Here is a 9,215-nt window from a genome sequence, read left to right on the forward strand (position 1 = left end):
ATTATTTATGATTATGCAGATTGCTATAATGGTTTCGTATTATTGTTGATTTATTCTGTTAAAGGCTGCTCTCTAAAATCATCACGACCATCTCTGTCATGACTATTTTCAGGAGTGACATGACACTCCTCCTTTTCTTGGAATTCTCCTATATTCACATTTATGCTGCCTGTCTCAATTTATTCTGGCTTTTCCAAGCTTTTTAACTTCTTGGCTGCAGATTTCTTGCTCTTATGTTACTTCTTTATCTTCTTTGACTACATAGATGCTGATATTAATTATCAGAAATGTTGTTACATCAACATACTGATATAGGCTAGCTTGGTAGCTTTGGTCGTAATAGTATTATAATTATTACATAGTATGGTGTATGGATACTTATGCTGATACTAGTGCATGTGCAATAAAAATAAAGCACACTTACACTTTAACATAGAATATATTGAATAACACTTATAACACCCATAATCATGAGAACCCATCATCACTGTCTTTATCCTCCTCCCGAGCTTTATATGTTTTAAACGTCCTTGACTTCATGGCCAGATGGTCCCTTGCAAGAGGATCAACCTGATTACTAATATCCTCCAACCTCCCCTTCTTTATCTCGAACATATGCACCAACTGCGGGTCCATCGCATTGAGCACAGTCGAATTCCTTTATATTTTCTCCTTGATTTCATTGTACTCAGTCATTTATTATTCATAGATTTCGTGTACATTCAGCTTTGACTTGATTTATTTGGATAGGATCTTCACCTGTTCTTTCAATGCTTGCTATTCGGAGCCCTTTGTGATTTGTATTTTCTGGGATTGTAGAAGTTTATGATGTTTCTTTTTGCGATTGAAAAGACAGATCACAGTGAACCACACAGATTTGTCTTGGAATTACTCGAGCTATTACACCTTCGTGCTTTATGTTGAATGATCTTATTTGTTGGTGTCAGTTGGCTCTGTGTTGTACTCGAAGTATATTTTGAAGCTATACTTTGGGGACTTGACCCCTAAGTTTAACAGTATCCGATTCCCATAATTCTTCACGACAAACGGCCTCAACTATGGAGGAAGTCTGATCCGAATCTTCTCATTACTGCATCCAACAAGGATCTCAGTCTCAAAACATAGCCTCTGAGTGGAGGTAAAGAACCCCTAAATAATATTAAATGCCATCAATGACATAGTTTCATCTGTTACAATCTTCCTTCCTCCTTGTTCTGTGAAGCTGATGCATGATGCAATGCCTCCTGTGATCCCTACAATCTGATCTAGTATCCCATAAGAGATCACACAGTCTTCAAATGTAATGAAATTGACAAGACAGTTATTGGGTTTTGCGTATTTTAAGGCCATATGCTCATAGAACTTTGAAGTTTACTCTCTTTACATCTCATTTTATGTTTGTCCGAACCCTATATTGGACAGTCCATCTGTTATTACAACTCTAAGTTAATTATAGATTGATTTGTTACATTTGGTTGAGTGAATGTCCCATTTTCTTAGCCAACCCAATCGAAAATGCCAAAGCAGGGGTCATAGCAGTCTGCCCATTCTCATTCGCTTCAATAAAATTCTTAATCAAATCATCTTCAATCAGATCTTTCACCATGGCACACGAGATCTTATCAGCATAACTCATACCTAACTCAATCAATTCCTAAAATGATCGATCCTCAATTCCTTCAATAACTTACTTCGAATTATAGCCGTTGGTTGGCACTTCAATACAATTATTGAAATAAAGCAATGTGAAATGTGTTTATGGCTCGCGATGTTTCATTAGCTATAAATATTTTATTACTGTGGCTCCGATTATTTACTTTCGAGTTATGTGTTCGGTTATCTATTCTTCTTAGCCTTTATTTAAACCTTTGTTTTTAGTGATGATAGGGTCATTGTTGATAGGGCCTTGAGTATCTCTTGTTGCTTCTGATTTGAACATCTCGATAATGTTTCTTGGTGTTTCGCCTTAGTTTAGTAAAGTTTGGAAGATTTGGTAATTTGACAATATCTTTTATTCTCCCAATTTCGACAGTATTGAGTAATTCTCTTGCCCCAGTATTTTACTCACATATTATTTATTTATTTTCTTGTATTTGGAGGGGTAAGATATGCACATGCTGCCACTCAAATCGATACAGAGTATCATACATTTTGTTATTTTTTGTTAGTTGCTCAATAGGGTCATATAATGAAAATTTTATAGAACTTCATTGCTGGGCTCGATTGGAAGTTAGCCGTCTTGAGAGATTAATTTCTTAGGGCTGTAGAGATAGGATTAGGAGTGTGTGGACTGTTATTACTCTTCTTAGGATTCGCATTTGTATGACTTGAATCTGTCTAAGATAGTGCTACGATGGCTTGGATTCTGTTTCTTCTAGTTTTGAGATTTCATTTAGTTTTGGGATTTCTTCTCAATTCCACCTTCAAACTTAGGCTTTAACATCTTCATTTTCTTCTCTTCTAAAGTCTCCTCCTTTTCGAGTACAGCATCGATGATTGAGTAAAGATTGCCACATTTTCCACACACTGTCTAATTGGTCCTCGGTTTCGGCATGCTGCATTTCTAACAAGAAATCGGCACTTTATTGATTTTAAAGGATTTATGTTAAAGCTATTTGATGGAGAACGTGAAATAGTTTGAAATATTGTGGTTTAACTCTTTGTTGATGTATTTACGTGTCTATTTTGAAAATTGCATCTCCGGGCTCAAAGAATTAATAATAATATGTGGCGAATTTAAATCGAACAACAGGAAATCGATCATGAACTTACAAATCTCAATATTTTAATGCATGCAAATACAGATATAAACATAAGACAATCAGCTCCAAACATTAATCTACACTGAAGCAGCTACTATAAATACGGAATGCCAATAATTTAAATATTTTTTGTTGAAAATGCCATAAACAATAATTAATAATAAGATTTAAGCGTGATGTTCATCATTTGTTATTGTCTCATAATAACGAGATAATGAACCGAAATGCATTTATAGTTTCATCTCTCTACGAATAGCCTCTTGGAATTCTTGGAATAAAGGAGATGGTTGAGCTTGTTTGTATGGTTCTGGTTTATGGTTTGCTCTTTTTATTCTGCTGTTTGTAAAGGTTGTAAGGGGATATTTCCATTATTTATATTGTTTTATCTGTATTAGTATTATTCTTTGAAGGGCTTTTTGATGGTTGTGATGGTTTTTAGGGGTTCGGGCTTACATAGAATATTCTTAGGTATCGAAATTAAATCTGATTCTGAGTATTGGTTTGTTGCTGGGGCTGTCAACGAGGCTATCTTCTTCATAGTAGTTATTGCTTAGGCTGCATATACTGGAGGATGTGTTGACACTTGTTTAGCGCTCTTTGACAGTGTGTCAGTGTAATTAATCAAATCGATTGATTATTCTTAGTCTATGTTACGAATGCTTGTTGAGAATTGACTTGTTTGTTGATTGCTGCTTTCTGCACTGGTTTCAGAGAATTAATATTTTGAAGAGTTCATTGAATCTTTGGCAATAAGTGGACTTTAGGCAAGACTTGCAGCAGTTGCAGGTGTCCGATTCTTCTTCTCGGGTCTCTTTCTTATCAAAGGGGTTAAAGGTGTCAAAGGAGATTATATCTAAATTTCCCCTAAATTCTTCTGCTGAATTGCCCATTGATGCAAATAATCATGCACAGCCTCTAAATCAGTCAAATAGCTATCACAACCGAACTTTGATAGAACTTCGCTGCATTACTGCCCGAATATATAATGAAAGTATCGAACATTGAGCCCTATGATCTCAAAATCGATTGATCCCTCAACTACACAGTAAATAAGACAGCTAATGAAGTCATCTTTATCGAGAACCTGATACTTATTGAATTGGCTGTCCAAATTCTCTATTAGATTCTTTTGATTTTGCATTATTTATTATTCTAAACATTATCTGATTTCTATGACTAACCCTATTTTCTTCAAGAGTTCATGTTCACCCAGGAATTTTTGCAATTTGTCAATTGTCTTCGGCATTTGTTTCTGTTTCGAGATATCCACTACATGTTCCTTTATTTCTAAGGATTATATTTTGAATTTCCTGAGCAACCGATATGATTTGGGGATTAACTCCAATTTGGCAGCAAGCAGAGGAAAGAGAATTTTATAGTAGACCTTATTCCATGTGTTTGTGGAAGAAATAATGAAATGTGATGTGCGTTCTGTGAGCTTATCGATAATGTTGCTGACCCCTTTGTTTTATTGAACAGTGAAACAGCCTTGAAACAATAAGTAAGCAACCTGCCCGACATAGTCTCGAAATTTGTTGTACTAAGTTAGAAACCCAGTGATATTAATAAAACTAGCTTTCAGTATAATTTCATACCAAAACGATCTTAAGCAATAAAGCAATGGAGATTTCCTCCATTCTGAAATGATTTCCACTTCGATTTCTGAGTATGCCTTTTTGTGCATACTCTGCTCGAGATAGGGTAGCTTGTTCAAATGCTCATTTATGGTTCTCTTTTGGCCCTAACATTCATCTTTAAGGTATTTCCTGCATCGATCTTCGTAGCCGGTTTGGTCGTTCGCATAGAAATGCTCGAGTAGTTGCAGGCAATCGGAAATAATTTCCGACAGTTATAGTTTCTTTTTCGTAGTTTTGTTAAGCTCGGGGGTTTTCAATTCCTTTTTACGAATGGCTGAGAATGTTTCAACATGTGTAAATGACCTGTTAACCCTCCCAAATTCCTCAAGCTCTTTCGTCGTTGCTTTTTTAAAGCAGAATACAGATTTTAAACCTGATAGGTCGCTGTTGATGCGTTGATGTCTACTCATTTAACTCTCCTTATAATTATATTTCTGAAATCTATTAAACTTCGAATTACGAAACGGATGAGTTCGAAATCATAGCAAATAACTTTCATCTCATTTGAAAGCCATTCACTTTCATTGTTCTGATGCCATAAATTAGAATTGTTGGGAGCTACCAAATTTAAAATCACAAAAACCGAATCAAATTGAGATGAGCCATTTAGATTCTATCTATTTAAGCTGACCTACTTAAAAATATATAATTAAATATAATAGCAATTCAAGGAATTATGGGATTATCATTTGAAGCAAATAGATGGGTCTTTCTCACAGAGTCCCACTGTAACAGGAGAAACCTTAAACCCTCTTGTCTTCATTCTTTTCGACTGTGCTACCATCCTCTCGACAATGTTGAGGAGGCTGTTACTAATGTTAACATCAACATTCCATAACCTTTCAGCAAGAGCACTCGATCGAATCCATATCTTTTGATCCATGGTATTTTAATCTGCAATTTCACTCCACATGCAAGTTTCTCCTCCAATGACATTAACATCCTTGATCCTTGGCTCAAATGCGTATATGTATCTCCATGTGACAAATGTGCCATACCCACTTCCATCCTCCCCTCCGAACCCTAAATCTAAGTACAGTAGATCATAGTTTGATAAAATCACTTCATTTTTTCTGCCTGATAAAGCCCCTACATTTTTACTTACTCCCCACCAATGAATCACATCATCGCTGTCTACTGGTAAGTCAATTTCTTAGTTTGCCCAGTAGATGGCTTTTTTTGTTGCTGAAATACTTTAACGCCAAAGTTTCTTTTGTCTTTGCCGATAGTATATTTATAGCTGTCTGTATGTTGTGATGTTGTTTTATTGCATCCATTGATAAATTTAAGGCTTTTTTTGCCAGCAATTTTCTACTACTTAGTCGCCACCGAAATGGGCGTAGGTATCTTGGAAGGTTTCATTGATGTATGACATGACATCTTTCACCACATCGTAAGTCAAGTTATTTGTGGGATCGAATTGGCCCTTATACTTATTGTTGCATTTCACAATTATGTCTTTTAAGGCCTATGAACGGCCCCATGACTCAGTATGAGCAGGCGTATCAAATTCAGGAATCACACGAACCCCTCTCACTTTCGCATAACTGATTATCGATAGCAAATCTGTGCGAGTATAAACCCCACTTAATTTCCCAAAATCGCTCAGTTCTGGCCTATTGGGGACTTGCATAGGGAAGCTATCCTCATCAATGATATGCCAATGCAAAATACCCATCTTGTTATACATCAAGGCATCAACAAGATGCAGAATCTTCTCCACAGGATAGAAATGTCTGGAAGTGTCAAGCATCACCCCCCTCCACACATAATTGGGTTCGTCAACAATGACAATAGGCAACCCATTAATAACATATCCTTTGGTGCTGTTTTCAGTGGGCTAGAAGAGCTGTGAAAATGTCTAAAATCCCCTCAAAAATCCAACATGAGTATCTGATATTAAATCCCAGCTGGTGCTATTCCTAAGAGTAAGCTGATACTTTTATTGTTGGGTCGTTGAAGAGACTAATTGAGTGGGATCTTTGATAGTGATGGCAAATGAGATATTGCCAGGCTTTTACTGTTGGCATTTGAAGACATTGATCAAGTAATGGTTGATCATCCTTTGGATGTCTGTAGTTGGGGTCCCAATTATCTTGTAGTTTATTTCACAAGGAGAAACACTGATATTTGCAGCATCTTGTGGTGCTGTTATCTTGACTGATTTGGGGAGTGGGAATAATATCGATGTGGTGTTAATAGTAGCTGCAGCTCCAATCTCAACTATCTACTCAATCTGTCTCTCTGTTCCAGTGTGAAGGTCATGGAACTACAAGCCAAAACTGCAGCATGACAGTAAGATTATGGTAAATGCTGGTAGCCAGAATATGTGGTTGATCGGCATCTTGCAATAAATATACTATGTTAGATATACTGTGCTCTAATATGATATGATATGATGGATTGTTAATAATCTACTTGCGATGTTAGTTATTCATGCAATATGATTACTTTTTTATCACTATATCGAAGATGTATTATTGAGACTGTTGCATTCATAAATAAATACATAAATAAATATAATCATCAGCGAGAGTATAATAAGATAGAGTATCACTAAATGTTTGGATATATACATCCTCTCTCAATATAGACATCCTCACACTGGTACACAGCATCGTGAATTAACTCCTACACTTTATGCCAAAATTGGTCCGGTATTTTGTTACTGAATGCGACATTCTGGGCAATTTGGCTAAGTGAATCTCCCGCATAGACATTTATTGTGTTATGATTGCCCATGATCTTCAAATCGATGCATAGTATTACTTGTTTGTCCTATTTTTTCTTGGAGTTGTTAAATTCGAGCTTTTGGGTTTCTTCGAAATATCCTTGGGGATCTAGAGATTTGTTTAGGATTGAGCATTACTTTTGACGGCTTTCATTATTCTTGTTTTGGAGGAATCTAGACCAATCGACTCCAGCTGGATATCCCCGATTCTTTACAACATTCATGAATTATCGTTGTTTTCGACCTTCGCATAATCTTTAGACTTATTTCTCTCGATTTCGAACATAAGCCCATTTAGTGCCACTAACTGAATTTTTAGTCGTTTTAGGCTTGAAAGTACATTCCTCCATTTCAGTCGATTAGTTCAACTTAATGCGAAGTTCCTGCAGTTTCTATCTTTTGTGCTTGTACTAGTTACCTTTCTGTAATAAGCTCCTTATGTTATCCTGACTCTTCGACAATGAAGCAACAGAATTATTTCGACTATTCCTACAATTTTATTTATTCGAACCCATAAAAGAGATTCTCTTATAGGAATAATTGTTGATCATCGGCGTGAATGTACATTATTATAGCTATCTTTATAGACTTTTGTTTAGTTGTTCAGCAACTTTGGAGTTGTAGTTCTATTTACTTGCTAGGAGTCTGTTTTATACTTTGTTGATGTTTTTGTTCTTGAAAAGTCGACAGAACCTCTTTTATGCCATAATTTATGAGTTGCTATTAATCTTTGGAATATGCTATTTGTTTGTATTGTAATCATTTGAGCAGTTTTCGCTGTTAATATCATTTTTCTTTTTCGATAGGATTTCACTTAGGGAAATGCGTGACATTGCCATAGAGTTGAAAATTTATCTGATTTGCTATTTTTAGGATTGGGAACAGTGCCATCTGCCTTGAGTGTCAAACTCCCCAATTTTGATTAACACAACAGGAGGAGATATATCTATATCTTCCTAATTGAAACAATCAACAGGCATTCCTGAGAGCTACTGAAATCGATACTGATTGACTTCTAATTGAGCTGTGATAAGCATCTGGGAATCTTCTTTCGGGATCTAAATGCTTGACAATGCCAACAGAAATCTCAACAGATTATTTCTACGAACTGCCTTCAGATTGTCCTGCATGTTACCATCTGCGAGCATATAAGTTATGGTTTTGGCCAATTCCCGATCTTTCTCTGTTTCAGTATCAACCAAAAACCCCATATATCCGAGTATCATGAGCATTTGTTTATAGTTAATCATTTCTCCTACACGATGATGTTACAATGCCCTTATATACTATTTGTAAAAGTTGCTGTAAATGTATTGAATATTCTTCTTTGACTTTAATGAGATCTTGCGGGGATGGGAATTATTAACATGTGGGGGGATGGTAGTAGTAGGGATATTTGTAACTGTCGGTTATGGAGTGATGTTGTAGCTACTTTGAACATAGCTATTCTTTATATTTTGGAGGTTGTTGGCCTGAGGGTGGAAGTTTGGATTGAATGTATGCATTAAGTTTGGGATATTTAACTGTTATTATTATTGTGATTATAAGGATATTTAATATAGTTGTGGGGTCAGTGGACAGAACATACATATGTAGTAGTCATGCAGGAAGTTTAATTAATTAGCGGAATCTGATGTTGGTTTATTTAAGAGTGCTGATGAGATGTTTGTGTGGTCATATAGTAAATAAGTACAAATAAATATGCAATAAATATTTGTAATATATAAATATTGCTAAAAATACGCTCACGGGTGGGTTTGAACCACCGACCTTTCGGTTAACAGCCGAGCGCTCTACCGACTGAGCTACGCGAGCAAACTAATAGTATACAACAATCACAATGCAAATTAGTAGGTTTTTCAGCCAATACAACAAACTCTGTCCCTATACATTATACATTGTCACTTCACTTTTTCTTCATTTTTTAAATATTTAAAATTTATCGATAATTCTAAGAATATATATACAATTTATAAATTATGAAATCGGACCTCAATAAGATACTACCTTAGGGGTTGGGGTTGGGGTTGGGGTTGGGGTTGGGGTTGGGGTTGGGGTTGGGTTGGGTTGGGGTTGGGGTTGGGA

The 9,215-nt window shown here is 35.9% G+C and overlaps 1 non-coding gene across 1 annotated transcript; it reads right to left on the bottom strand.

Moving 5' to 3' along the window:
- Positions 1 to 8,872: 8,872 nt before the first annotated feature.
- TRNAN-GUU (transfer RNA asparagine (anticodon GUU)) lies at positions 8,873 to 8,945 on the bottom strand. The gene has a single exon. It is a non-coding gene; the product is annotated as a tRNA-Asn (tRNA).
- Positions 8,946 to 9,215: the final 270 nt, after the last annotated feature.

Source organism: Brachycentrus maculatus, unplaced genomic scaffold, assembly GCF_059751285.1.
Source record: "Brachycentrus maculatus isolate JH-2025_06_01 unplaced genomic scaffold, ASM5975128v1 h1tg001635l, whole genome shotgun sequence".
Classification (NCBI taxonomy): domain Eukaryota; kingdom Metazoa; phylum Arthropoda; class Insecta; order Trichoptera; family Brachycentridae; genus Brachycentrus; species Brachycentrus maculatus.